The sequence below is a fragment of the Hylobates moloch genome, unplaced genomic scaffold (assembly GCF_009828535.3).
Source record: "Hylobates moloch isolate HMO894 unplaced genomic scaffold, HMol_V3 SCAFFOLD_6, whole genome shotgun sequence".
In the NCBI taxonomy this organism is placed as follows: domain Eukaryota; kingdom Metazoa; phylum Chordata; class Mammalia; order Primates; family Hylobatidae; genus Hylobates; species Hylobates moloch.
Genome location: NW_026652281.1, coordinates 88,736,960 through 88,761,737, shown reverse-complemented (window position 1 = coordinate 88,761,737; position 24,778 = coordinate 88,736,960). Strand labels below are relative to the sequence as shown.

General features: G+C 46.5%; 1 protein-coding gene across 9 annotated transcripts in view; it reads right to left on the bottom strand.

The window, feature by feature from the left end:
• Positions 1–24,778, bottom strand: part of CHD9 (chromodomain helicase DNA binding protein 9) — a 282,887-nt gene that overhangs the window by 235,087 nt on the left and 23,022 nt on the right. For 6 of the 9 annotated variants that reach the window (XM_058440973.1, XM_058440976.1, XM_058440974.1 and 3 more), the window contains exon 2: positions 20,652–20,681. The exons of the other annotated variants lie outside the window; for them this stretch is intronic. The gene's annotated coding sequence lies outside the window, so the exon portion shown is untranslated. The remainder of the gene's footprint in view (positions 1–20,651; positions 20,682–24,778) is intronic. 9 annotated transcript variants of the gene reach the window in all.

Below are 24,778 nucleotides of genomic sequence, written 5' to 3'. Positions count from 1 at the left end.
AGACACTGTACTCAACAAAGGGAATACAGTTGTGAACAAGGTAGTTTTGAACCCTACTCTCATGAAGCTAAAACAAAGGGCTCTGAAATCACCTATCAAATATCCTAAATGTAGAGAAACGTAGGGCCAAAGAGGTGAAGTGACTCCTACTAAGGCCAAACAACTAGTTAGTGAGTGAGTCCTAGTGAAGACCAGCCAGGACTAGGCAGAGAGCTCCAGATTGCAAGCCACTGTTTCTCCATTGCCCAGTGCAATGCAACCAGCATCACCCAGATTCACACCTTCTGGAAACTCAATAGCCCTGAAGTATCAGAGAGATTACAGAAATCAACTGGAAGTGGCCCAATAATTCTACACATTCCTGACCTCCACTTTTTTCCTACGACCCATTCCTTACGCTGTTGTCCTTACCTGGCCTACATATGATCTCTCTACAAATTTCAGATTTGGAGTTCATGATGGAGACCACATGGAAATGCCACACTCCCCGACACCACTTGATTTTCACTTGTGCTTAAAAATCTTAAACAAGAACAAGGGTTGGGTCTCTCACAGACCTCTTGTAAAGGGTCAAATCCAAGTATGGTGTGGCCTAAAGTGTACACAATGCTGGGGGACTCTCCTTAGAAAAGGAATACATTATTATGAATTAAAAATTAGGTACAAGGCCTTGGAAGGGACACGTGCAAATGAAGGGCCCTGAGGTTTCCTGGTAAATCCAGCTTTGCTCTTATAGTTGCCTAATTTCTTTCCTTCTTTCTTTCTTCTTTCCTTCCATTTATTTAACTTGCACCTACCCTATCGTCTGGCACCCACTGTGCACCAGGCAGTAACTTCATAAGTTTACGTCCTGATTAAAAAATTGTTGGCCTGGGCAACTTAGTGAGATCTCATCTGTACAAAAAATTTAAAAATTAGCGGCTGGGCGCGGTGGCTCACGCTTGTAATCCGAGCACTTTGGGAGGCCGAGGCGGGTGGATCACGAGGTCAGGAGATCGAGACCATGGTGAAACCCCGTCTCTACTAAAAATACAAAAAATTAGCCGGGCGTGGTGGCGGGCGCCTGTAGTCCCAGCTACTCAGAGAGGCTGAGGCAGGAGAATGGCGTGAACCCGGGAGGCGGAGCTTGCAGTGAGCCGAGATTGCGCCACCGCACTCCAGCCTGGGTGACAGAGCGAGACTCCGTCTCAAAAAAAAAAAATTAGCTGAGTGTGGTGGCACATGCCTGTGGTCCCAGCTACTCAGGAGGCTGAGGTAGGAGGACCACTTGAGTATGGGAATTTGAGGCTGCAGTGAGCTGTGATTGCACCAATGCACTCCAGCTTGGGTAACAGAGTGAAACCCTGTCTCAAAAAAAAAAAAAAGAAAAGAAAAGAAAGGAAAAAAATGTGACATTGGAGTAAAAAAGATTTAATCCAGTCAGCAGGTTTTTATCCATCTTATGATAAACTTGCTTTTCTTGATGTAAAGGAATAAGATGATGTACACCTAACCTGTCGGTAATATGTAAACAAGCTATGTGGGGCTGCTTGTTAGAAGCAATAAATCCTAATGTAGCCAGAGGCTACAGCTTTCTATTTACACTTGTGAACACACCCAGAGGCAGGCTCTTCTATCATGAGCATATTGAACAAATAAAACAACCCTTTCAGATGGTAGGGGGCAGTGACTTAGCCATCTAGAGAAAATATTATATAGTTACACATAATTATATATAATAACATGTTTTATGCACATCATCTGATTTCATGTTCACACCATCTGATGTAGTAGTAGGATGGTTTTATTAAAAATCCCCATATTACAGATTGGAGACAGAGGCCTATAGTGACTTGCCAATGTCATAGAGCTTCTAAGTGTTTGTGAAGGTAGATTCTACTCAAGCTGAGGGTGGTAGCTCACGCCTGTAATCCCAGCACTTCGAAAAGCCAAGGCCAAGGTGGATGGATTGCTTGAGCCCAAGAGTTCAAGACCAGCCTGGACAACATGGTGAGACTCTATCCCTACAAAAAAATTAAAAAATTAGTCGGGCATGGTTGTGCATGCCTGTAGTCCCAGCTGCTTGGAAGGCTGAGGCAGGAGGATCACTTGAGCTGAGGAGTCCCAGGCTTCACTGAGCTATGATCAGCCACTTTACTCCAGCAGCCTGGGCAACAGAGCAAGACCCTGTCTTTTGGAGAAAAAAAAAAAAAAGACGAATGAGTCTAAATTCAGAGTGCTTTCTAATTCAAAAGGAACAGTGATTTTCAGTTAATATCACTTTTTACAGGCGTGATAACCAAGGATCACTTCTCTTTTAATTTCCTTTCCCATAGCAGCCCCATTCTCCTCACATTCAGAGGACACAAAGACTGTACAGGCAGCAACTGTACAAAGAACCCATAGACAAAATAAGTAGGGGCCATTTGGTGGATAATTTAGGAATGGGAATTCGGTCCTTGTGGCGGGAGTTTTCTTCGGCTCACATTCTCCGGGTGAGTCATGTAGGTTTATCCCATTATTTGCACAATTCCTCACTCTCCCCGTGGGCTGCAGTATCACCCAGCCACAATGGCATCTGCCCTTCACCGCTTCATCCCCTGCAGCCTGCTTGGTCAGGGCCTGGCAGGGAGCTGAGGAGCCCAGAGAGGGAGGGGAGGAAGCAGGCGGCCGCCAGTGGCTGTCAGCTTTCCCAGCTGACTCAACTCCCCACCTCCTCCTCCCCCGCCCTGCACGCAGCCACCAGCCTCCTAACTTTCCATTTCCAGGCCTCTGGGGTGGGAGCACCCCCTCCCGCTGCCCGGGGCGCCTGGTCTGCAGTCTGGAGCTGCCAGGGCACCAAGCCCGCTGGCCTGGCGGGCTCTCTCTCAGGACTCTTAGAGTCTGCTGTCATGGAGAGAACGGAATATAGGTCAAGGTGCTCTCGGAAGGGCCCAGGGGAGGATCACCTGACTGGGAGGTGTGTGACTCAGCGGGAAGGGAAGGGGTGGAGCCGAATCTCCCGCCCGGAGGAGCCCGGAGGAGGAAGAGGTCAGGTTGCCTCTGTCTGGCTGATTGTCAGGGGAGGAAGGAGAAAGCAGCTGGAGGCAGAAGGAAGGATAAGATGACCTCTGGTGACCTATCTAAGGTAGAACACAAATCCATTCCAGAGCGGGCTGTCCCCCTCGGTGTAGCTGAAACCACTCCCAGCTCAGAACTCTCTCTGTGGTCGTGAAGACCTAATTAGCTGCCAAAGTGAGAAACCAAATTAACCGAACGCTCATCACTCCAGACTCCATCGACCCAGGCTCCTAAAAGAAACCAAAGACCCTGGTATAGCACACAAAGGTGGCCATCCCTATTAGAAGCAATTCGATCGTTTCCCCCAATCAATTCTGAATATGAAAATTACTAACCCATTTTATTTTACGGGTCCACACGGCAGGGGCCTCCTTTCAGGGGTGCGGCAGTTGCTGCTGTTGCTGGAACAGCAGCTGCTCTGTCTGAGCCTCACTTCCTCTGGCTCCAGCTGCAGGTTCCTCCTGGCCAAGCAGGGAGTTTCCTCATTCTCAGGGCTCTGGGCCCAGGCCTTGCTAGCGGCCACCCTCACCTCCCACCCTCAGCTGCTCACCACCCACCCTCTGTGGGTAGTGCTCTGGGACTCCCTCGTTCCATGAGTCAGAGCCAGGCTGGAGACAGACAGTAGGCTTCCTTTATTAAATCAGCCTCCTGCCCTGTACACTATAGAGGAAAGCTATAATTACTCCTTTGGCCTGGCTCTGAGAACTGAGCCACAGACGCTTGACTAGGAGTGACGGTTCCTGATTTCTGCATTTATCTAATGATGCACCCCAGTTTGGAAATAAGAGTAACAGCCAGGGGTTAAGGGCTTGTTACACAAATGTCAGATGTTTTGCATATGTAATGGGGTGCATTGGGCCTGGATGCTCATGTAGATTGCTAGAAAAATCACTATATTAAGGCTGCCAGGAGTTTTCTGTTTTGTTTTGAATGCTTCCTGCCTCGTTGATTGAGTCACACTTGAGGTGGCCTGCTCATTGCTGATGTTGGTTTACAAGAGACAAAGAAAAATGCAGCCAAACATTGTTTCGGGTCTCCAGGTCAGGACTCTTTCATCCCTTAGGTATAATACACACAAAATCTCAGGCCTCCCAGCTTTTCTTTTCTTTTCTTTTTTTTTTTTTTTTTGAGATGGAGTCTCACTCTGTTGCCCAGGCTGGAGCGGGGCAGAGCCATATCAGCTCACTGCAACCTCCACCTCCTGGGTTCAAGCAATTCTCCTGCCTCAGCCTCCCAAATAGCTGGGATTACAGATGCCCAACACCAGGCCCAGCTAATTTTTGTATTTTTAGTAGAGATGAGGTTTCACCATGTTGGCCAGGCTGGTCTTGAACTCTGACCTCAGGTGATCCACCGGCCTCGGCCTCCCAAAGTGCTGGGATTACAGGCGTGAGCCACCATGCCTGTCTGCCTCCCAGCTTTTCTACTGGTTTACAGAAATGTCTGAAACCTGAAAAAATAGTTGGTTCCAATTTTTTTTTGAAACGAAGTCTCGCTCTTGTCCCCCAGGCTGGAGTGCAATGGCACGATCTCGGCTCACTGCAACCTCCACCTCCTGGGTTCAAGTGATTCTCCCGCCTCAACCTCCTGATTAGCTGGGAATGCAGGCACCTGCCACCACACCTGGCTAATTTTTGTATTTTTAGTAGAGACAGGGTTTCATTATGTTGGCCAGGCTGGGCTCGAACTCCTGACCTCAGGTCATCCACCCATCTCGGCCTCCCAAAGTGCTGGGATTACAGTGTGAGCCACCGTGCCCAGCCTGGTTCCAAAATTTTTAAAAATCACAAAATCAAAATAATATCGTCAATTTTCATTAACTATTCAATTTAGTATTCATTGATTCATTCACTCATTCATCCATTCCTGCAAGCATGCATTTATTTCTTCATTCAATAAATATTTGTTGAGTTACCTCTCTGTGCCACACACAGTTACAGTACTAGGGACACATTAAGTGCTAAATTCACTAAAGATACAGACAAAACTAAGCATACAAATATCTCTGCCCTTGTGGGTCAATAATAGACACAACAGGCCAGGAACGGTGGCTCATGCCTGTAATCCCAGTGCTTTGGCACACTGATGTGGGCTGATTGCTTGAGCCCAGGAGTTTAAGGCTGCAGTGAGCTATGATCGCCACCCAGGAACTCCAGCCTGGGTGACAGATCAAGACTCTGAAAAAAAAAGAAAGAGAAAGAAGGAAGGAAGGAGGGAGGGAAAGAAGGAAGGAAGGAGGGAGGGAAGGAAGGAAGGAAGGAAGGAAGGAAGGAAGGAAGGAAGGAAGGAGAGAGAAAGCGAGGTTAGAGGAATTGTTGATAAAGGAGGAATTCGCATTTGAGAATAATCTGTGAGTTAGATATCTCTCACAGCAAGAGTTCTCAAGTCTGCATGATTGCTGAGAAACTATAACCAATTATAAATTGAGTTAAATCCTTTAAGCCATGTTTATAATCAAAATGTAAGTGCATTTCAAATATACTTGATAAGAGATAAAAAGTAAAAGTACCATGGCGTGTGACCCTATCTCTGGTTATGGGTAGGTGCTGTGGGTTGAATATTTGTCTCCTCTAAAACTCATGTTGAACTTTAATCCCCAATGTGGCAGTATTGAGAGATGTGGTCTTTAAACGGTGCTTGCATCATGAGGGCTCTGCACTAATGAATGGGTTAATTCATTAGTGGGGACTGATGGCTTTATAAGAAGAACAAAGATCTGAGCTAACATGTTAGCACACTCAGCCCCCTCACCATGCAACACCTTGGACCACCTTAGTACTCTTCAGAGAGTCCCCTCAAGCAAGAAGGCTGTCACCAGATAGGACCCCTTGACCTGGGACTTCTCAGCCTCTGTAACTGTAAAGAAATTTCTTTTCTTTATCAATTATCCAGTTTCAAGCATTTGGTCATAAGCAACATAAAAGAGAATAACACAGTAAAGTTATTTCATTCAAGAATTTATTGAGCACCTATAATATAGTAGCTCAGGACTTAGGTGTCAGATGCCAGCGTTCAGATCCTGGCTCTATCATTTACTACTTGTGTGATTCTGGGAGACACTTAGTTTCAGTTTCCCATCTACAAAATTGGGGTAGTATAGAACTTAACTTACAGAGTTTCTAGAATAATTAAATGAAATAATAAAAGTAAAGGTGTCAGTTAATATAGCACCTGGCACTTAATAAGCACTCAATAAATGTTACGGCAAAAATCACAATTATTTTTGCACCAACCTAATATTATCATATTGTTGTTTTGATAATGATGAGGTACCCGGCATTGTGTTGGGTATTGGCGACCCAAAGTTGAATAAGACAGTGACATGGTCCGAATTAGGACAGGCTTTGCAAGCATTCTGTGCTTCATTAAATCCTCACGTCTTGACTGGGCATAGTGGCTCATGCTGGTAATCTCAACACTTGGGAGGCTGAGGCGGGAGGATCGCTTGAGCCCAGGAAGTTGAGGCTGCAGTGACCCATGATTGTGCCACTGAACTCGATCCAGCCTGAGTTTTAGAGACCCTATCTCTGAAAAAAAAAAAAAAAAAAAAAATTCACAGTCCCCTTGCAGGATGACCCCCACTGCTCCACCAACTGACCACTGTAAACCATATTTGGAAAGGCAATAACCATAAAGAGATCACAATAAGATATCACTTAATAGCCTTTCAGTTGGAAAAAATTAAGAAGCTTGATAATACCAAGTTGTTGGAAAGAATACAGATCAATTGGATCTTTATATGTTTGTTGTTACCAGGATTGTAAATTGGTAAATTCACATTGTTTCCCTGGAGACATAGACAAAAATGATCAGCTTAGCGTGTTCAAAGTCATGGAAAGCTGGTAACAACCCAAATGTCCACTAACAGGAGATTTGGTAAATTCCCATGGAACATACTAGGAAGAACTGCAATAGAGCAGGGACAACAAGTGGACCATAGCTGAATGCTACACTATGGGTGAGTTTTAGCCACATAATATTATGAGAAAAAAGTATACCCAAGAAAGCTGCATATAGCAGGATATTCTTTTTTGTTTTAATTTTAATTTTTTTTTTTAGAGACAGGGTCTTGCTGTGTTGCCCAGGCTGGTCTTGAACTCCTGGTTTCAAGTGATCCTCCTGCCTCCCCCTCCCAAAGTGCTGATATCATAGGTGTGAACCACTGCGCCTAGCCAGGATATTCCTTTACACAAGAAAAAACAACAAATCTAAACAATATGGCTTTTAGAAACATATTTGAAAAAGCATTATTTTTTAGAGAAGCAAAGGAATGATGAACTCAATATTCAGAATAGGGCAGGGAAGGCAAAGTAATGGGAAGGGAGGAACACAAGGGAAGAACGTGCAGTGGAGTGACTGTATTATAAGGAAATACACAAACAGATAAATAACAAATGACCAGATGCAGGTTGCACAAGGTCTAACTGAAGACGAAAGAATGTCATGAGTCAAAGATTGTAAATAACCCTAAGCACTTAAATTCAGTAAAAAGGAAAACAAGGCCGGGTGCAGTGGCTCACGCCTGTAATCCCAGCACTTTGGGAGGCCGAGGCGGGTGGATCACCTGAGGTCAGGAGTTCAAAACCAGCCTGACCAACGTGACGAAACCCTGTATCTACTAAAAATACAAAATTAGCGGGGTGTGGTGGGGCATGCCTGTAATTTCAGCTACTCAGGAGGCTGGGGCAGGAGAATCACTTGAACCCAGGAGGCGGAGGTTTCAGTGAGCCAAGATCACGCCATTGCACTCCAGCCTGGGCAACAGAGGAAGACTCCATCTCAAAAAAAAAAAAAGAAAAACAAAAGCCTGCTCTTGGGACTGGTATGAAGTACCCATAAGGAAGGGTGTTGAGAGACGGGAAATAAAGCAGGGTGTGTGTGTGTTTCCAGGAGGATTAGGCAGAGGTGACACTATCAGTTATGCACTGCTGTTGCAGGTTCAGAATTGTCACCTGGGGTCACTGTGACGGGGCTGGGAAACACCCCTGGCCCAGCCATGTTCAGTCACTGGTCTCTGTGCGGTGGCTGGCCCTTGGTGTCCTCTCCCCCTGGTCTTTGCCAGGCCTGCCCCTGCCACCTGCCCTGGTACAGACTCCCAGTTCCTGTGTTCTCAGACAGGATCAGCCCTGCCCCGCCCAACCCAGACTAGGCGGATGCTGGGTGTATATAGGAAATCTTGCACAGCAGGAGTTCCAGGCACACTACCAGAAACCATGCAGTTTGGTCACCAAGCCCGTAGGCCTAGACACCTTCTCTCCTGCTCTGCGGGGAACCCAAAGGGAAGTGCTCTCAGACAGCTGAGCTGCCACAGCAGAGCTGCCTGCTGTCACAGCCAGGTCCCACTGGCCACGTGCTGAAGCAAGCACTTTTTCCTTAAGATAACGTCTCCTCCAGGGCCCCAAGGCTGACATCAGGCAGAGGCACACATTGTTAGGCCCAGTCATTGACAGACTTCATGGACAGAACTCACTGGGACACTCACAGTCGAACCAAAGCCATTCCCTGGTTCTCTTTTGTGCTTCTGCTGGTGGGTCAGAGCTCTCAAGGCTCTGAGAGCTGCTTCCATGCCCCTCACCACAATACCCCAAAACAGTCATCAGTGTCCATCATGAGAGAGCACAGAAACGAGCCAGGAGGACCCTAGATCAAGTTGTACCTGGCCACTTTCTAGCTATCTCCATTAGCTTAATTCTCTAAGCCTCAGCTTTCTATCTATACAATGCGGACAATCATACTGCCTTTGCCTGATTGAAAGGCATTAGTGAGAACAACATGACACAATGGGGAAGAAAGTGCTTATCAAACAGAAAGGTGCGGTACATTTGTACTAGAATGTAAGCCCCTAGAAGGCAGGAACCTTGTATGACTCCTTCACTGCCCTACTCTCAGGGTCAAGGACAATGCCTGGCACATAGCAGGTGCTCAATAAATAGTTCTTGAATGAGTGAATTGTGTTATGACAGATTAGAGTAAAAATAATGATGATGATGATAATCCCTAACATTAATTGCATCTTGGCTATGTGCCATGCCTAGTGCTTAGGGCTGTAATAGATAATCCTATCTAAGCTTTACAACAACCCAGTAAATGGGGGTACTATTGTTATTCACATTCTGCAGATGAGCTAATGCGATTCAGAGAGGTCAATGATTTTCCTAAGGCCACATAGCTAGCTGAATAGGTTGTTGACCAAAGTGATATGAATTTGCAGATTCAGAGAGGCTCACCACCTAAAAATGGAACATAGGGGTGGCCCTAGTGCCTGAGAGGCAATGATGAGAGTCACTGGATTTTGATATCTTTCTCACTCTTCAAGAATCCAATATTAAAGTGCAGATGCAGCAGGGCATAATGGCTCATGCCTGTAATCCCAACACTTTGGGAGGCAAAGGCAGGAGGATGACTTGAGCTCAGGAGTTTGAGACCACCCCTGGCAACATAGTGAGATCCCGTTTTTACAAAGAATGCAAAAATTAGCTGGGTGTGGTGGTGCACACCTGTAGTCCCAGGTATTTGAGAGGCTGAAATGGCAGGATCACTTAAGGTTGAGAGATTGAGGCTGCAGGGAGCCTTGGTCACACCACTGCACTCCAGCCTGGATGACAAAGTGAGATCCTGTCTCAAAATAAATAAATAAATAAATAATAAAAAAGGTGCAGGTGCCTCTGGAAAACAGTCAAATCTAAATTTCCAATCAGGAAATAATCTAGTTTATCTGTTGGCTTCCTAAGTGTGGACAGTGGGGTTCTTTTGCAGGGATGGGATTTAGGGTGGGTAGGGGTTACACATAACAGACATAGAGTTTGCTAGGGAGGGAGCTGAGAAGGCACTCAAGATGAATGTTGACTGTTTTTATTGAGAACTGGCCTAGGACTTCAGGAGGGCAAAAGGCTGTTTGGGCTCCCAAATCACCTTCATGGGGCATCTGTCACCCAGCAGCCCAAGGGCCCTGGAAGGTAAAGAGCTGAGTGACAACAGTTGTTTGTCTCCGAGAGAGGTAGCAGTACAGAGACATTATCAAAGGGGGTTTTCTTTTATGTTTGCATATTTTATGTAAGCATGTATTTGCATATCACCTATGGAGTTAAAAGTATATTTAAATAAATGAAAAACTAGAAATGGGAGTGGAAGAAGGTTGAGAAAAGGTCATGGGTTGGATTCTCCAAAGCAACACAGCTTCCAAGACCGTACAGCCTGCGCCAGGCTGCAGCTCTCCAGGGCTTGGCTGATTTACTGGAGATGAACGGCAGCCCCCAGTCTTCCCAGGGTATGACAGTCAATGAGCCTGATCCACAGCTGGGGGGGAAGTATTTGCCTTTGCAGTTGGCAGCATCTCCCTGCCTCCAAGCCTTCCTCATGAGAGACTCATTATGCAGTTTGGTCACATGCCCTATGCATTTTAATGAATGAGTCAGGGGACAGACTCGATTTGAAAGAGGAATCGCTGCTCTCGGCTGGGTGAAGGGCTCTCAAGGGATGCTCTTGCAGCTTGGATATCACAAGAAAAGGAAAGGAGGAAGCTCTTTCCATTTAGCAAGAAGAAAAGGAGGTCTGAAGAAGGAAGGTCAAAAGGAAGGAAGGAGAGAAGGAAGGGGGGGAGGGAGGAAGGAGAGAGGGAAAATGGAAGGGACAGAAATAACTGCCTGGAGTTCAGAAAACAGTCCTTGAACAGATGCTGCCCACCAGGCACTCGTTTGCTCCTTTATCCTCCACTTATTTATTCCAAACATTTAGTGCTGTGTAAGTGCCAGGACCACACTAGACATGGGAGTTATAAGACAAATGAGACAGAGTCCTTGTCCAAAAGGAGTTTGCAGGAAACCAAACCAGTTTGGTCATGTCAGAGTAACTACGGCAGGGGTTTAATTTGGGAGGTGGGATGAGCAAAAGGAGACGGCGTTCGCCTCCTCCCTGTGAGTACACCCATGGGAAGGCAGGGGATCCCTGACTCCAAGGCCACCATTTCTTAAGCACTTCCCACCTGCCAGATGTAGGGGTGAGGACATCACAGTTAGTATCTCCCTGAATCCTCATAATCATCCCAGGAGGCAGATCCTGTTACTGTCACATTTTTTACAGATGAGGAAACTGAAGCAGAGAGAGCAGCTTGCCCAAGGTCACCCGGGGATTTGAACTCAGTTCTGTCTGACTCCAGCGTTCTTGGCAGCTCAGTTCTATGCTGTCAGCCAACCACTGGATGGGGAATGCTGGAGAAGGCCTTTCCCTTCCCAGGCTTTCTTCCAAGAACACTCTGAACCCCCAGGAGGAAGGGGTTGGTGTGGATCCAGATGGAGTCAGCGCCAACCAACCTGGGAGCAGATCCGAAACCTCACTGAGTGGGGCTGTGTGTGGGACTGAGAGCCCAAGGGTGGGGGAGAGGAAGGAAGCTGAGCCTCACCGCAGTCAGTCGGGGGGGTGAGGCTGTTCCCATCCTCCACACCACAAAACACAGGGCAGCAGATGCCTAGCAAATGGGCATGTGAGAGCGAGACTTACCCCTGCATGGTGGGCAGGCAGGCAGGCAATGTCACCAAATTACTCAACAAAGCCACCCTGGCTTTGAACTTTGAGCCAGACTCTGCTGGGGCAGGGCATGGGGGTTGGGGTGGGGTGGCACTCACCGCTGTGAAAAGGATGTCTGCCACCCCCCTGCCCCCAAGTGGGAGAACATAGCCTGGGGAGAAGCCAAGAAAATGGAAAGCCACCACACACCCACATTCTCATGAATTTTTACAGCTGGAGAGAAAGAGCGATACACAAGCCCAGCATGACTCTGGGGCCCTGGGCTTCGTGCCGGGGAGGAAAGAAAGGCCACCTGCCATGAACCTGGACTGCACACAAAAACAGCCTTTACTGAGTGATTACTGTATGACAGGACCGTCATACACGTGATCCCACAGAACCCTCACTGTCACTATCCCCATTATACTGAAGAAGAGAGACCGATGTGCAGAGAGATTAATACCTTGCCACAGTCACATGTTTTCCTGCTTTTGGTTTTCACAAGGAGAGATTTTCCCTAAACACCCCTCTTTATCTTCACTCTCACTGTCCACGGTAATGGAATGACTGATCTGAGTGGGTGACTTGGGAAGGCTTTCTGGAATGATCGGCTCAGCCCCATCCTTCTCCGAGGCTCTGTCAGGAAGCTCATTTTGTTCTCACACTCAGCTGCAACCTCCACGCTAGCTTTAGTGGTAATTAAGGTGGTATGCTGGCTCCCTGCCATTCCTTTGTCTTCTTTCTCAATGTGTTCAGAACCTGGAGGCACAGGAGGGACGCTGGTTTTTGGAAGGCTCTTTGGAGATGTCAGCAACACTTAAGAGGATGCTGAGACTCTGGCCAAACCATCCCCATTTGACTGGGGGATTCTTCTCTCCCTCCACATCCTGGCAAAGGATGCTCTTGGCTCCAGGATCAAGTTCCCTTGAGAGAAGTCCAGGAACCAGCCCTGCAACCAGCGTGGCCTCCCCTTCTTTTTGTTTTATTTTTGATTGGCATTTTTTTCTGGGACGAGGAAGACCAAGTCTTGTACCCAGCTGCCTCCTGTTAAGGGGATCAGTCATGTGAGGGTGTTCCTGGTGTGCCAGTGTCTTTCCTTCCAGTTCTTTCCCTTGCCACCTGCCAGGGCATCAACAATGGGTCCTTGACATACCCAACTGCCATCAGTCCAAACTGTTTACTGAGGAACGAACCTGGGTGGGTGATCCAAACCCCAGGGCAGGCCTTGATTAACCCATACCCTGAATGTCCTAGTTTCCAGTCCCAGTGGATCTGCCAGGGAATTCAGAGCCAGTTGTGTCTCTGTGTGACTCTAGGCACAGTCCACACTACCTTGCCATGTTGACCATGGGCAAAGTCCTCACCTGCTCTGTGCTTTGATTTCCTCATCCGTAAAAATGGGAAGACAATATCTGTCCTCGTGTTTGTCTCATAGGACTGTCATGAAGCTCAAAGAGATTAAATATGTGAAACTTATCTGAAAAGGAATAAAAAATGCTCCATGAGATAGGAGAAGGGAGTTATTGTTTTATGATCTTCAATAATGTGCCCGAGGACTTACAAAGCATTTATAGCAAGCACCTTCAGTTTTGCCATTAGTATCTATTCATCTTCATTTTCTTTTATTTTGTTCTGTTTTTTTTGAGACAGTATCTCACTCTGTCACCCAGGCTGGAGTGCAGTGGCACCATCATAGCTCACTGCAGTCTCGACCTCCTGGGCTCAAGTGATCCACCTGCCTCAGCCTCTCAAGTAACTGGGACTACAGGTGCATGCCACCATGGCTGGCTAATTATTATTATTATTATTGTTGTTTGAGACAGAGTCTCACTCTGTCACCCAGGCTGGAGTGCAGTGGCACGATCTCAGCTCACTGCAACCTCCGCCTCCCAGGTTCAAGCAATTCTTCTGCCACAGACTCCCGAGTAGCTGGGACTACAGGCACGCACCACCATGCCCGGCTAATTTTTGTATTTTTAGTAGAGATGGGGTTTCACCATATTGGCCAGGCTAGTATCGAACTCCTGACCTCGTGATCCACGCACCTCAGCCTCTCAAAGTGCTGGGATTACAGGTGTGAGCCACCACGCCTGGCTGAGCTAATTTTTATTGTAAAGACAGGGTCTCACTATGTTGCCCAGCCTGGTCTCTAACTCCTGGCCTCAAGCGATCGTCCTGCCTTGGCCTCCCAAAGTGTTAGGATTACAGGAATAAGCCACTAGGCCTGGCCTCACCTTCATTTGGGTAACCATGCCCAACACCCCCTGCAATGCCCTGTAATGAACCACTCCTCCTGCCCTCTCAGTCCCTATAGATGCAGTGACATCAGCTCAAGTAAATAAGTGCATGTCGGCCAGGCACAGTGGCTCAAGCCTATAATCCCAGCACTTTGGGAGGCCAAGGAGGGTAGATCAGGAGGTCAGGAGATCGAGACCATCCTGGCTAACACGGTGAAACCCCGACTCTACTAAAAGTACAACAAAATTAGCCAGGCGTGGTGGCAGGCACCTGTAGTCCCAGCTACTCGGGAGGCTGAGGCAGGAGAATGGCGTGAACCTGGGAGGCGGAGCTGGCAGTGAGCTGAGATCACACCACTGCACTCCAGCCTGGGCAACAGAATGAGACTCCGTCTCAAAAAAAAAAAAATAAGTGCATGTCATTTTCCTTGATTACAGTGATTGTTACGGGGATGCTCATGGGACCCAATCAGGGTCAATGAGAGTTTTGTCAGAATCTCTCTGACCCCAAACTTGAAAGGATATAGGGGCTAGAACTGATGCTGTCAGCTTGTTACAACATTAACCCAAGACTAATGTTAAAAGACAGAAGATGGAGCCAAGACATAAGGAGAGTCCAGCTGTAACATTTGAACTCCAAATCCATCATGTCCATCCTTGGAATTTTCATCTTAAGATGAGCCCCTGCACTCCTGTTTTGCTCAAAAGTATCTTGGATTGGATTTCTACTACCACGACGCTCTTCCGAGACAGACTCTTGCTCTGTCGCCCAGGCTGGAGTGCAATGGCATGATCTCGGCTCACTGCAAACTCAGCCTCCTGGATTCAAGTGATTCTCCTGCCTCAGCCTCCCGAATAGCTGGGATTATGGGCGCCCATCACCATGCCTGGTTAATTTTTGTATTTTTAGTAGAGACAAGGGTTCATCATGTTGGCCAGGCTGGTCTCGAACTCCTGACCTCAAGTGATCCTCCTGCTTTGGCCTCCTAAAGTGCTGGGATTACAGGCATGAGCCACTGTGTCCAGTCTTGAATTGGATTTTCTATCACCTGCTACCAAAAGAATCCTAAGGAATATGACATTATCTCATATAATCCTTTCAACAACTGTGAAGTAAGTATTGTAACCCCTGCTTTACAGATGAGGAAGAGAAAGTGAGGCACAGATAAGCTATGTGATATAAGTAGTGGAGGCAGGATTTGAATCAGGTCTCCTGACTTCTGGAGCTTGCATCCTATCCACTGCATGAGGACTTGGGAATAGACCTGAGTCTCAAATTCACATCTTAGTCACAGACTTCAAGTCAGCAGTAGAGCATCTGCCAGGAGAGGAGAGCCCTGATTCCCCTGCAGCCAGAGGCTGAGAGGACATAATTCACTGGTGTTCTCTGCTCTGTGTGCCCTCTCCCTGGAAGAAAAGCACCAACAGGAGGAGGAACTCAGCCAATTCCTATAGAGCTTATGCTTGGTGTCAAGGGTTTGGAGGGCCCTTAATGGCTCACCACCTCCTGCTACTTCTAGAGAGTGAGGCTTCATAGTTTACTTGTTAGAAGTCACTCTTCTCTCTAAAGACACTGGGGCCTGATAAAATGCAAATACATCTCAGGCCTCCCAGGGCTTACAACCTGAGCTACTCTCAGTGATGACAGTTTCCTAGTAATAACGGATTTGAGAAGGTTTAGGGCACCAGGTGCATGGTGGGGATAGGAGGTGTGGCCCCCTGGAAGGGAAAAGGGGTGCAGAAAGGGACACCTGAGGATTGGGTAAGTTTCCATTGGTTGAGGGAGCAAGTCAACTGTATACATTTGATAGTGAGATACTATAATAGAATATTTGGGATTTGCTTCGAAATAACACAGGGATGGAGAAAGTGGGTGGAGATATAGATACAATAAAATTGGCCATGAGTTGATAATTCTTGAAGCTGGGTTATCTACCTGAGCATTTATTTTAAATTTTTGTTAGTAATTTTTAAAAAGATAATGAATAATAAAAAACATTTTGTGCTTTCTTCTTTGCAGAGCCCTTTCACACATATCTTATATGCACCTCACAAATGATTTTTTTCCTCATTTTAAAGACATCAACACTGAGGCTCAGAGAGGCTAAGTCATTTATGCCAGGTGGAATTGAGAGCTGAACCTGGACCTTCCAATGTCTCCTGCCTTCCGAGGTTAGGCTGGGGCGGGAGGCAACAGAGGGAGGTTTGGCAGCCTCTGTTTGGCAGGGGCTGACAGGCAGGGACAGTTACCCAGTGAGCAAGTCAGTCCTATTCACTTCCAAGTCCTGCCCTAAGGCAGCCCAGTCTGTGTATAATTGGTGCAGCACAGACCCTAGGAGGGCCTCAGGGAACCATTGAGCACAGGGTGGAAAGCTCCCCGCCACTGATTTCATGTGCCTCTTGGTAGTTAAGAAAACAGTGAGTCTAGCTCAGCAGACTCTAGACCTTTTAATGGGCATCTCGAGAACTGTTGCCTGAACATCTGGGTCTGATAAAGGGAGACCCACGTGGGCCTCCCTGCCCCCTTTCCTATAACTATTTCCGCACGTCCCCTTGAAGCTCTGGGCGTGTGGCTGTTCTTTTCTTTTCTTTCCTCTCAAACATATGGATTCTCAGCTCCTATTTCAAACTCAAATGCTCTCTGCTATAAACTCCCCAAAGCTCTCAATTTCCTTTTTCCATTGCTCATTCTTTCCTAAACTGCATGAAAAAGCTTCTCTTAGCTCTGTTCCAATTTCCTTGTTTATGAAGGAAGGGCAAGGAGAACAGTGATTTTAATTATCAAGGTTAAGTAAGGCCTGATTCCTTCCTTAGGAGAACACACCTCGATAACCTGGGAGATCAAAGCTTACCAGGCACGAGGAGCAACTCACAGAAAAGCCCTGGCTCCTCCAAAATATTTACCCGGCAGGAGACCTCATACAATGCCATCTGCTCCTTTTATCTGACTGAAACTTCCTCTTTGAAAATCACTAATGGAATAGAAAAAAGAAAAGTCATGGGCATGATTCCCAGAAGGTTATTGCTAAAGCGGGTGTGTGTTATCTGGGAAGCAAAGAACAGGTCCCTGCCTGTTCCTTAGCCTGTGGCCTTGTGTGTCTTTATGGAATGGGAACTTATCCCCTTGAAAGCAGAAAGAACCCAGCCCCCAGCCCCAGAATACTGGATAAATCAGCATCAATGGGGGCAGGGAGGAAAGGTGTGTGATGTACCAGGAGCCCAGGGGATAAAAGGTCCTCCCCAAGGCAGACGTCAGGAAACTCAAGTGCCATTAGGGGCCCAGCAGGCAACATAAATGTCCTGGAGGGTAAGATGATCAAAGGCAGGCTGGGTCTGGTGGTAATCCCAGTGCTCTAGGTGGCCATTGCTTGAGGCCAGTGGTAAAAGACTAGCCTAGGCAACATAGCAAGACCTCATCTCTAAAAAAAAAAAAAATAAAACAAAAAGATGATCAAAGGCAGCTGACCAGAGTGGTGGGGACTGGAGACAGCAAGTCCTCTCTGAAAGGGGCAGCAGCTACTCACTTCTGGCTCTAGCTGATTGCTGTTATGGACGAATGTGACCCTCTGTTGCCAGATCTTTCATTTTTCCAAAAGAAGTGAAGATTTGGATTTTACGTGAAGTCTCCCAATTTGGGAATTGACTTAAGTAAAAAGTATTGCAAAAGACGATGTTATGAGCCAAACAAAGCCTGTCTAGCAGTCCAAGTTTACCCGAGCACCTCCAGTTTGCAACTCTAACTTAGGAAGTGGGTCCTGCATGCCTGCAGTAAGGTAGAGGGTGTGGACAGACGAAGCCAGGAGGTCAGATGAAGGCACACCACGAAAGGCTTGACCAGCATCCTAACAGGGTAGGACCCCCTGATGTTCCTGGGGCTCAGAAAACACTTTCAGGCTTCTGTGATTGAGATTTTGTTGTTGTTGCTGTTGTTGTTTTGAGATGAAGTCTCACTCTGTTGCCAGACTGGAGTGCAGTGGCGCGATCTCGGCTCACTACAACCTCCGCCTCCCAGGTTCAAGCCATTCTCCTGCCTCAGCCTCCCGAGTAGCTGGGACTACAGGCGCCTACCACCACGCCTGGCTAATTTTTTGTATTTTAGTAGAGACAGGGTTTCACCATGTTGGCCAGGATCGTTTCAATCTCCTGACCTCATGATCTACCCGCCTTGGCCTCCCAAAGTGCTGGGATTATAGGCATGAACCACCGCACCCTGCCAGGCTTCTGTGATTTTATCATGCTGTATCTGCTGCCAGTTGGGTCCTTACCAACAACACTCTAAACTGCTTCAGAAATCCTCCTCCTCTTCAAGGCCAGTTCAGGACCCTTTCTTTGAGTAGGGCAAGTTTTCACTTGAGTCTCTGACCACATTTGAGTCAACCTTAAGAACTTAAAATTCACCTGCCCATAGAAGAATTAAGTGACACCTTCCTTTCCTTCACATTCCACGGTCATGACCAGCAAGTAACTGCATATTTAAGGAGCTCTTCTACTGGTGCGGTGGCTCACACCTGTAATCTCAGCACTTTGGGAGCCCAAGGCAAGAGGATTGCTTGAAACCAGGGGTCAAGACCAGCCTGGGCAACATAGTGAGACCTCATCTCTACCAAAAAAATTCAAAAATTAGTCAGGGCTGGGTGTGGGTGGCTCACGCTTGTAATCCCAGAACTTTAAGAGACTGAGGCGGGAGGATCATTTGAGCCAGGAGTTTGAGACCCCAGGCCGGGCAACAAAGTAAGACCCTATCTCAATTTAAAAAAAAATTAGTTGGGCATAGTGATGCACGCTTGTAGTCCTAGCTACTTGGGAAGCTGAGGTGGGAGGATCGCTTGAGGCCATGAGTTCAAGGCTACAGTGAGCTATGATCATGCCACTACACTCCAGCCTGGGTGACAGAGTGAGAGCCTGTCTCTAAAAATAAAACAAAAAAGTCAGGGGTGGGGGAGCTCTTATTTTCAAAAAAAAGTTTCAAGGACAACTTCTGTTTCTCATCTCTGTGAGAGAGAAAAGAGGGAAACTGAGGCACAGAGCTGGGGGCTATTTGCCAAAAGACACATTTGGCAGGACTCCAAAGAGTGGGCAGAACCACATACTAAGTTATTTTTCAAAGTTCAGGTGTCTTCAGGAATTGTCCATAATAAAGATAAGTAGAATTTCCTTACAATGGAATGGTGCAGAAATCTAACGGGCAGAGAGAGAGGGGAAAAAACCTTAAGCAAAGGTGTGACAATATAATCTCTTTCTCTGACATTACCTTTTTGCTGCCAGTTAGATTCTTTTAGTCTTGCAATTCTCTTATACAGGAAATGAGAAAGATGAGTGGAAGGAGATGATAAGAGGAGAAATTTCAGAGCAAGGGCAAGTGTGTTACACAAATGACTGCCTACAGTAGGGTGTGTCCAGGAATGTCTGGGGGTGTGTTTGCATCCTTAGTTTATGCAAGTTACGCACCAAAGCTTTGTATCCTTAGCTATGCATCCTTCCATTTTGGTGGAAGTGTTGTTTCTCATACTTCAGGAAATACAATACCCTCCTACGGGGACCTTTGTGATTTGTCACCCTCTCTCCCATCTCCTCAACACACTGTTGCCAGTCACTTAATCAATGCCTATTTGTAGAATATCCTCTTGGTACCTGGCACTGTGATATGTACCAAGGTTACATCAATGAACAAGGAAGACACAATCATAGTCCTCAGGGGGCCACAGTTTAAAAGGGAGGCAGACGACTGATGGGAAACCACAGTTCAGCAGGGTGAGCACTCAGATAGAGGACACAAAGAGGGAGGGCGTGGAGGAGGAAGCTTAACCTGGGAGGGCAGAAAGGAGGAGCTGGGAACGTATCCTGGAAGAAGTGAGTCTAACCTGGGATCTGAAGGATATGCTGGAATTGGAGGGGTAAAAAGCAAAGAGAATGCTTCAGGCAGAGCCAAGTTCATGGGCAAAGATTTGAAAGTCTAATTCCTCCAGCACCTGATGAAGATCTGTGGTTGGAAGTAAGGCAAGCTCTGTCCTGGGAAGGTTTCCAGGGTTCTGGGGCCAAGTAAGGGACCAACAGGGCAGTGGCTATAAGCTGAGGCTGAGAACCTTAAAATTCTTTGTTCTCAAATTTAAACCAATCGGTTAAAAGCATTTAAAATAGGCTGGGTGCAGTGGCTCACGCCTGTAATCCCAACACTTCAGGAGGCAGAGGTGGGAAGATCACTTGAGCCTAAGAGTTTGAGACCAGACTGGGCAACATGATGAAACCCTGTCTTTACCCAAAGAGATATAAAAATTAGTTGGGTGTGGCAGCAAAGGCCTGCAGTCCCAGCTACTCAGGAGGCTGAGGTGGGAGGATGGCTTGAGCAGGGGAGGTTGAGGCTGCAGTGAGCCAAGATCATGCCACTGCACTCCAGCATGGATGACAGGGCGAGATGCTGACATACATGAATGAATGAATAAATAAATAAATAAATAAATAAATAAATAAATAAATAAATAAAATGTTCTCCTGTCCTTAAGATACTTAGAATACAGGATGGAGAACTAAGTGTTTACCGGACACTGGAAAATAGTCCTTCCTCCTGATATGGAACACCAACACCAAGGTTAAAGCACAGAGCCTGAGACAAAGTGACTTTTAAATTCCAGTGTGCAGGAGACAAAGAACATTCATACATTTTGTTCTTTCTCTCTCTCTCTCACACACACACATACACACTAACCTGGTGAGTAGGCAGAGTAGGTGTTAGACCTTTTTAAAATATTGTTTTTATAGAGGAGAAAACTGGGGCTCAAAGAGGAAAAGTATCCAAGGTTATTGGTTCATTCATTCATTCATTCATTCATTCATTCATTCATTCACAAACTTGACAAATATAAACAGAGCACTTACCAGCCTGGGCAACATAGTGAAACACCATCTCTACAAAAAAAAAAAAAATTTTTTTTTTAATTAGCCAAGCATGGTGGCATGCACCTGTAGTCCCAACTACTTGGGAGGCTGAGGTAAGAGGATTGCTTGAGCCCAGGAGTTTGAGGCTGCAGTGAACCATTATCATGCCACTGCACTCTAGCTTGGGCAACAGGGCAAACCCCCAACTTGAAGGGAAAAAAGAGCACCTGCTGACCTGCTGTTGGCAGGATTGTGCTTGGCACTGTGGATAGAGTGGTGAATAAGACACGCCTACTCATAGGAGCCAGGGTTCAAACCCATGGAAATTGTGATTCCAATTCCAACGCCCTTCCCAATAAAATGAACTGCAGGTTTGATGTGTTGTCTCCACTGCTCCAGTGGTTTGGGTGGGTGCTTTATTGCCCCATAGTCTTTGCCAGCTACCACCTCCCAAAACATACCATCAAAGAGAAAACTGCATAGTTGTTATGCAAATGTATCTTTAAGACAAGGTGCAGAACCAGATTCTCCCTGTAAGCCCCTCTCATCTAGAAACTCTGTACCCACCAAAGATTGTCCTGAACTGGTTGCCTTTGACAGTCCCTGGGAGATTTTCCATCCTACCTCCATGCCCTGTACTAGCTGAGAGCAAATGCTTTTAAAATCTCATCTTTGGCAAATCTTCTCTCTAAACACTGCCTGATAGAAGTAGGGATAGGACAAAGGTTCTTTCAAAGCAAAAGGGGGAAGACTGGAGTGGGAAGGAGAAGGTAGGGAATAAACAAGGAATAAGACACCAGACCCACTTTGCCTAATGAATAACTTTGCTGTGAGCCAGCACTGGCCAAGGTCAGAGATGACTGGCAAAACCCAACCAGACAGACATCCCTGAAAGATGCTTGGAGAGGCTGGTGTATCTCCCCAGAGCCGGGCAATGTTATTTCCTGGGGCAATGCAAGTCACAGAGGATGAAAGCTGATGACTGAATGTCTGGGGCAGGGTGGAAGGCCTAGCCAGGAGGTGGGGGTGGAGGAGTAGAAAGGGAGAGGGGTGGAGACTTGGCTGGTTTTTGCACAGACAAATCTCTTCATTTTTCCAGACTGGAAAAAGCTGTTTGGGCTGTGCGCATTTGCAGAGAGTCACGGTATTTACTATGCTTCCTGGCTCAACAGATTTCTTTTTGTCATTCAGTCAAACCCAGCTTGTATTTCTTGTAGCAAGAACTGAACAGACTGTGGGAGCTCTTCCCCCTCATTGTGTTCAAAAACACATCACGAATGACTCAAAAAGCCCAGCTCACTTGGGCAGCAGGGGTGGGTGGGGTAGCATGTTGTAGAGACAAAGACCTGTGTTTAGACAAACACTGTCTCCCCCTTGGAGGTGTAGAGTGACACTCCTTATTTTCCCAGCACACATATTTCTTGAGCAACTTTAATAACAAACTGCTGTACTAGAAACTGATTCCCGCACTTTGCATATGCCTCTCAGTTATCCATGTTGATGGGGGTGTGAGCAGGCTACAGGGAAGGGATAATCAGAAAAAGTGGTTAATAAAAAAAAGAAAAAAACCCTTCTTGCCAAAATATGTCTCCTAAGATCTGTTTCTGCCCACAGAACACTTCTGTTAACAAATGTGTGGGTTTTTTCCCCCATGCCAACCAATTCTCCAACACCAGCTGGTGTCCTATAATGTAATTCAATTCTGACACTAACTACCTGGAGATTCCACAGGTTAAGGGCTTAGTTGCACAGATTGCTCCCACTTCAGATGCCAGTTGAAAGTCCTGGATCTCTGCGACTTCTGACCAACCAGCTATAAATTCAGGAGGTCCCCATGCCCCCCTCCTCAGATTCAATAATTTGCTAGAAAGCTCACAGAATGCAGGGAAACACTTTCCTTATGTTTACCAGTTTACTATAAAGACACAAGTCAGAAGCAGCCAGATGAAGAGATGCAGAGGGCAAGGTGTGGTGGGGCTAGACAGAGCTTCCATGCTCTCTCCGGGAGCACCACCTTCCTAGTACTTCCAAGTGTTCACCAATCCAGGTGCTCCTCAAATCTCATTGTTCAAGAGTTTTCATAGAGCTTAGTCTCCAGCATCGCACCCCCAGCCCCTTTCTAGGGGCTGGTCAGTAGGTGGGACTGAAAGTTCCAGTGTGGTCTTTTTGGTGACCAGCCATACCCTGAGGCTATCTAGGATTCCAAACAAAAGACACCCCACTAACATAAACTGACGTATAATGGAAAGGGGCTTATTATGAATAACAGAAGATATTCCTACCATTCAGAAAATTCCCAGGGATGTAGGAGCTGTGTGCCAGGAACCAGAGACAAAGACCAAATATATTTTTGTATTATACCACAGTGCCTAAACCTAACTCAGTTCTAGAAGTGTTTCTGGCCAGATGTCAGATTAGAATGTCATCTGTTGAACCATTTTATGCTAAGTCATTGGTTCAATCCAACAAACATTGTGTGAGCACTTAAGGTGTGCAATATACAGCTCTAGGGGTGGAGGTATCCAAGCTGACCACAGCTTAACATGCATTTTGCAGTTTTAATAGAAGGCAATCTGGGAGCCCAATGGCATGAACAGCCAACGGTGGAAGTTTTGCCACCGAAGATGGACCAGACCAGTAAGGAAAGTCTTTTGAGGGATAGGAGAAGGAAAAGCTTTCCCAGGTCCCTTCATACTCCAAGGCTCCTACATGTATAATGCTAGCCAAACAACCATACTGAAAGTATAGTCATCAAATCTTGCTGAACCAATCTAGGATTTATGCTTCCCAGAAGCTGCACAGTGGGAGCTTCACTTTCTAAGACGACATAATGCCATATTCAGGCAACCTCCGACCTCTGCAGGCAGGAGGAGGGTAAAATAGCAGATAACTCTGGTGATGCTGGTTAGCATCACCTGATACAATGTGACAGTGCCTCAGACCTCTTGCTTTTCTCTGCATTGGCAAAGCACAATGTTATCTTGCATTAATTTAAGGGGAGAAAGGACCCACATGGATTTCTCCTCAAATCTGCTTCGGGGCCAGGAGCCACGAGGAGTTAGGGGAATGGAAATGGGGAGGGAAGCAGTAAGGGTATTTAAGGGACCAAGGGAGTTGGGGAGCTAGGAATTCTGTATAGTCCAAGTTGACTACGCCAGATGTGGCTCATTTTATTTTCTTTTAAAAGATTATTATGGGCACAGGCAGGAAAAGAAAAAAAGTAGACACAATCAAATAATACTGTCTTAGTCTGTTTTATGTTGCTATAACAGAATACTACAGACTAGTAATTTACAATGAACAGAAATGTATTTGGCTCATAGCTCTGGAGACTGGAAGTCCAATGGCATACCACCAGCACCTTGAGAGGACCTTCGTGCTGTGTCATCCTGTGGCAGAAGGTGGAATGGCAAGTAAGTGCAAGATACAGAAAGGCAAACAGGGCCAAACTTCATCCTCCTCACTCCCAAGATAACTAACCCCCTCTTGTGAAAACATCATGAATCAACTCAAGAGGCCTCTGCTCTTATCTAATCACCTCTTAAAGGTCCTACCCTGGACCTAATCACCTCTTAAAGGTCCTACCTTGGACCTAATCACCTCTTAAAGGTCCTACCTTGTAATACTGTCACAATGGCAATTAAATTTCAACACCACTTTTGGAGGGAACATTCAAACCATAGCAAGTACAAAGTTTCAGTTACACAGGAGACATAAACTTAAGTGATATATTGCACAGAATGGTGACTATAATAAATAAAAATGCATTGTATATGTATATATATTTTTCTCTTTTTCCTTTTTTGAGACATAGTTTCGTTTTGTTGCCCACGCCAGAGTGCAGTGGTGCAATCGCAGCTCACTGCAACCTCCACCTCCCCGGTTCAAGCGACTCGCCTGCCTCAGCTCCCCAAGTAGCTGGGGCTACAGATGAGCACCACCACACCCGGCTAATTTTTGTATTTTTAGTAGAGACAGGATTTTTGCCATGTTGGCTAGGCTGATCTTGAACTCCTGACCTCAAGTGATCCACCTGACTTGGCCTCCCAAAGTGTTAGAATTACAGGGGTGAGCCACTGCATTCAGCCACATTGTATATTTCAAAATTGCCGAAGAAGTAGATTTCA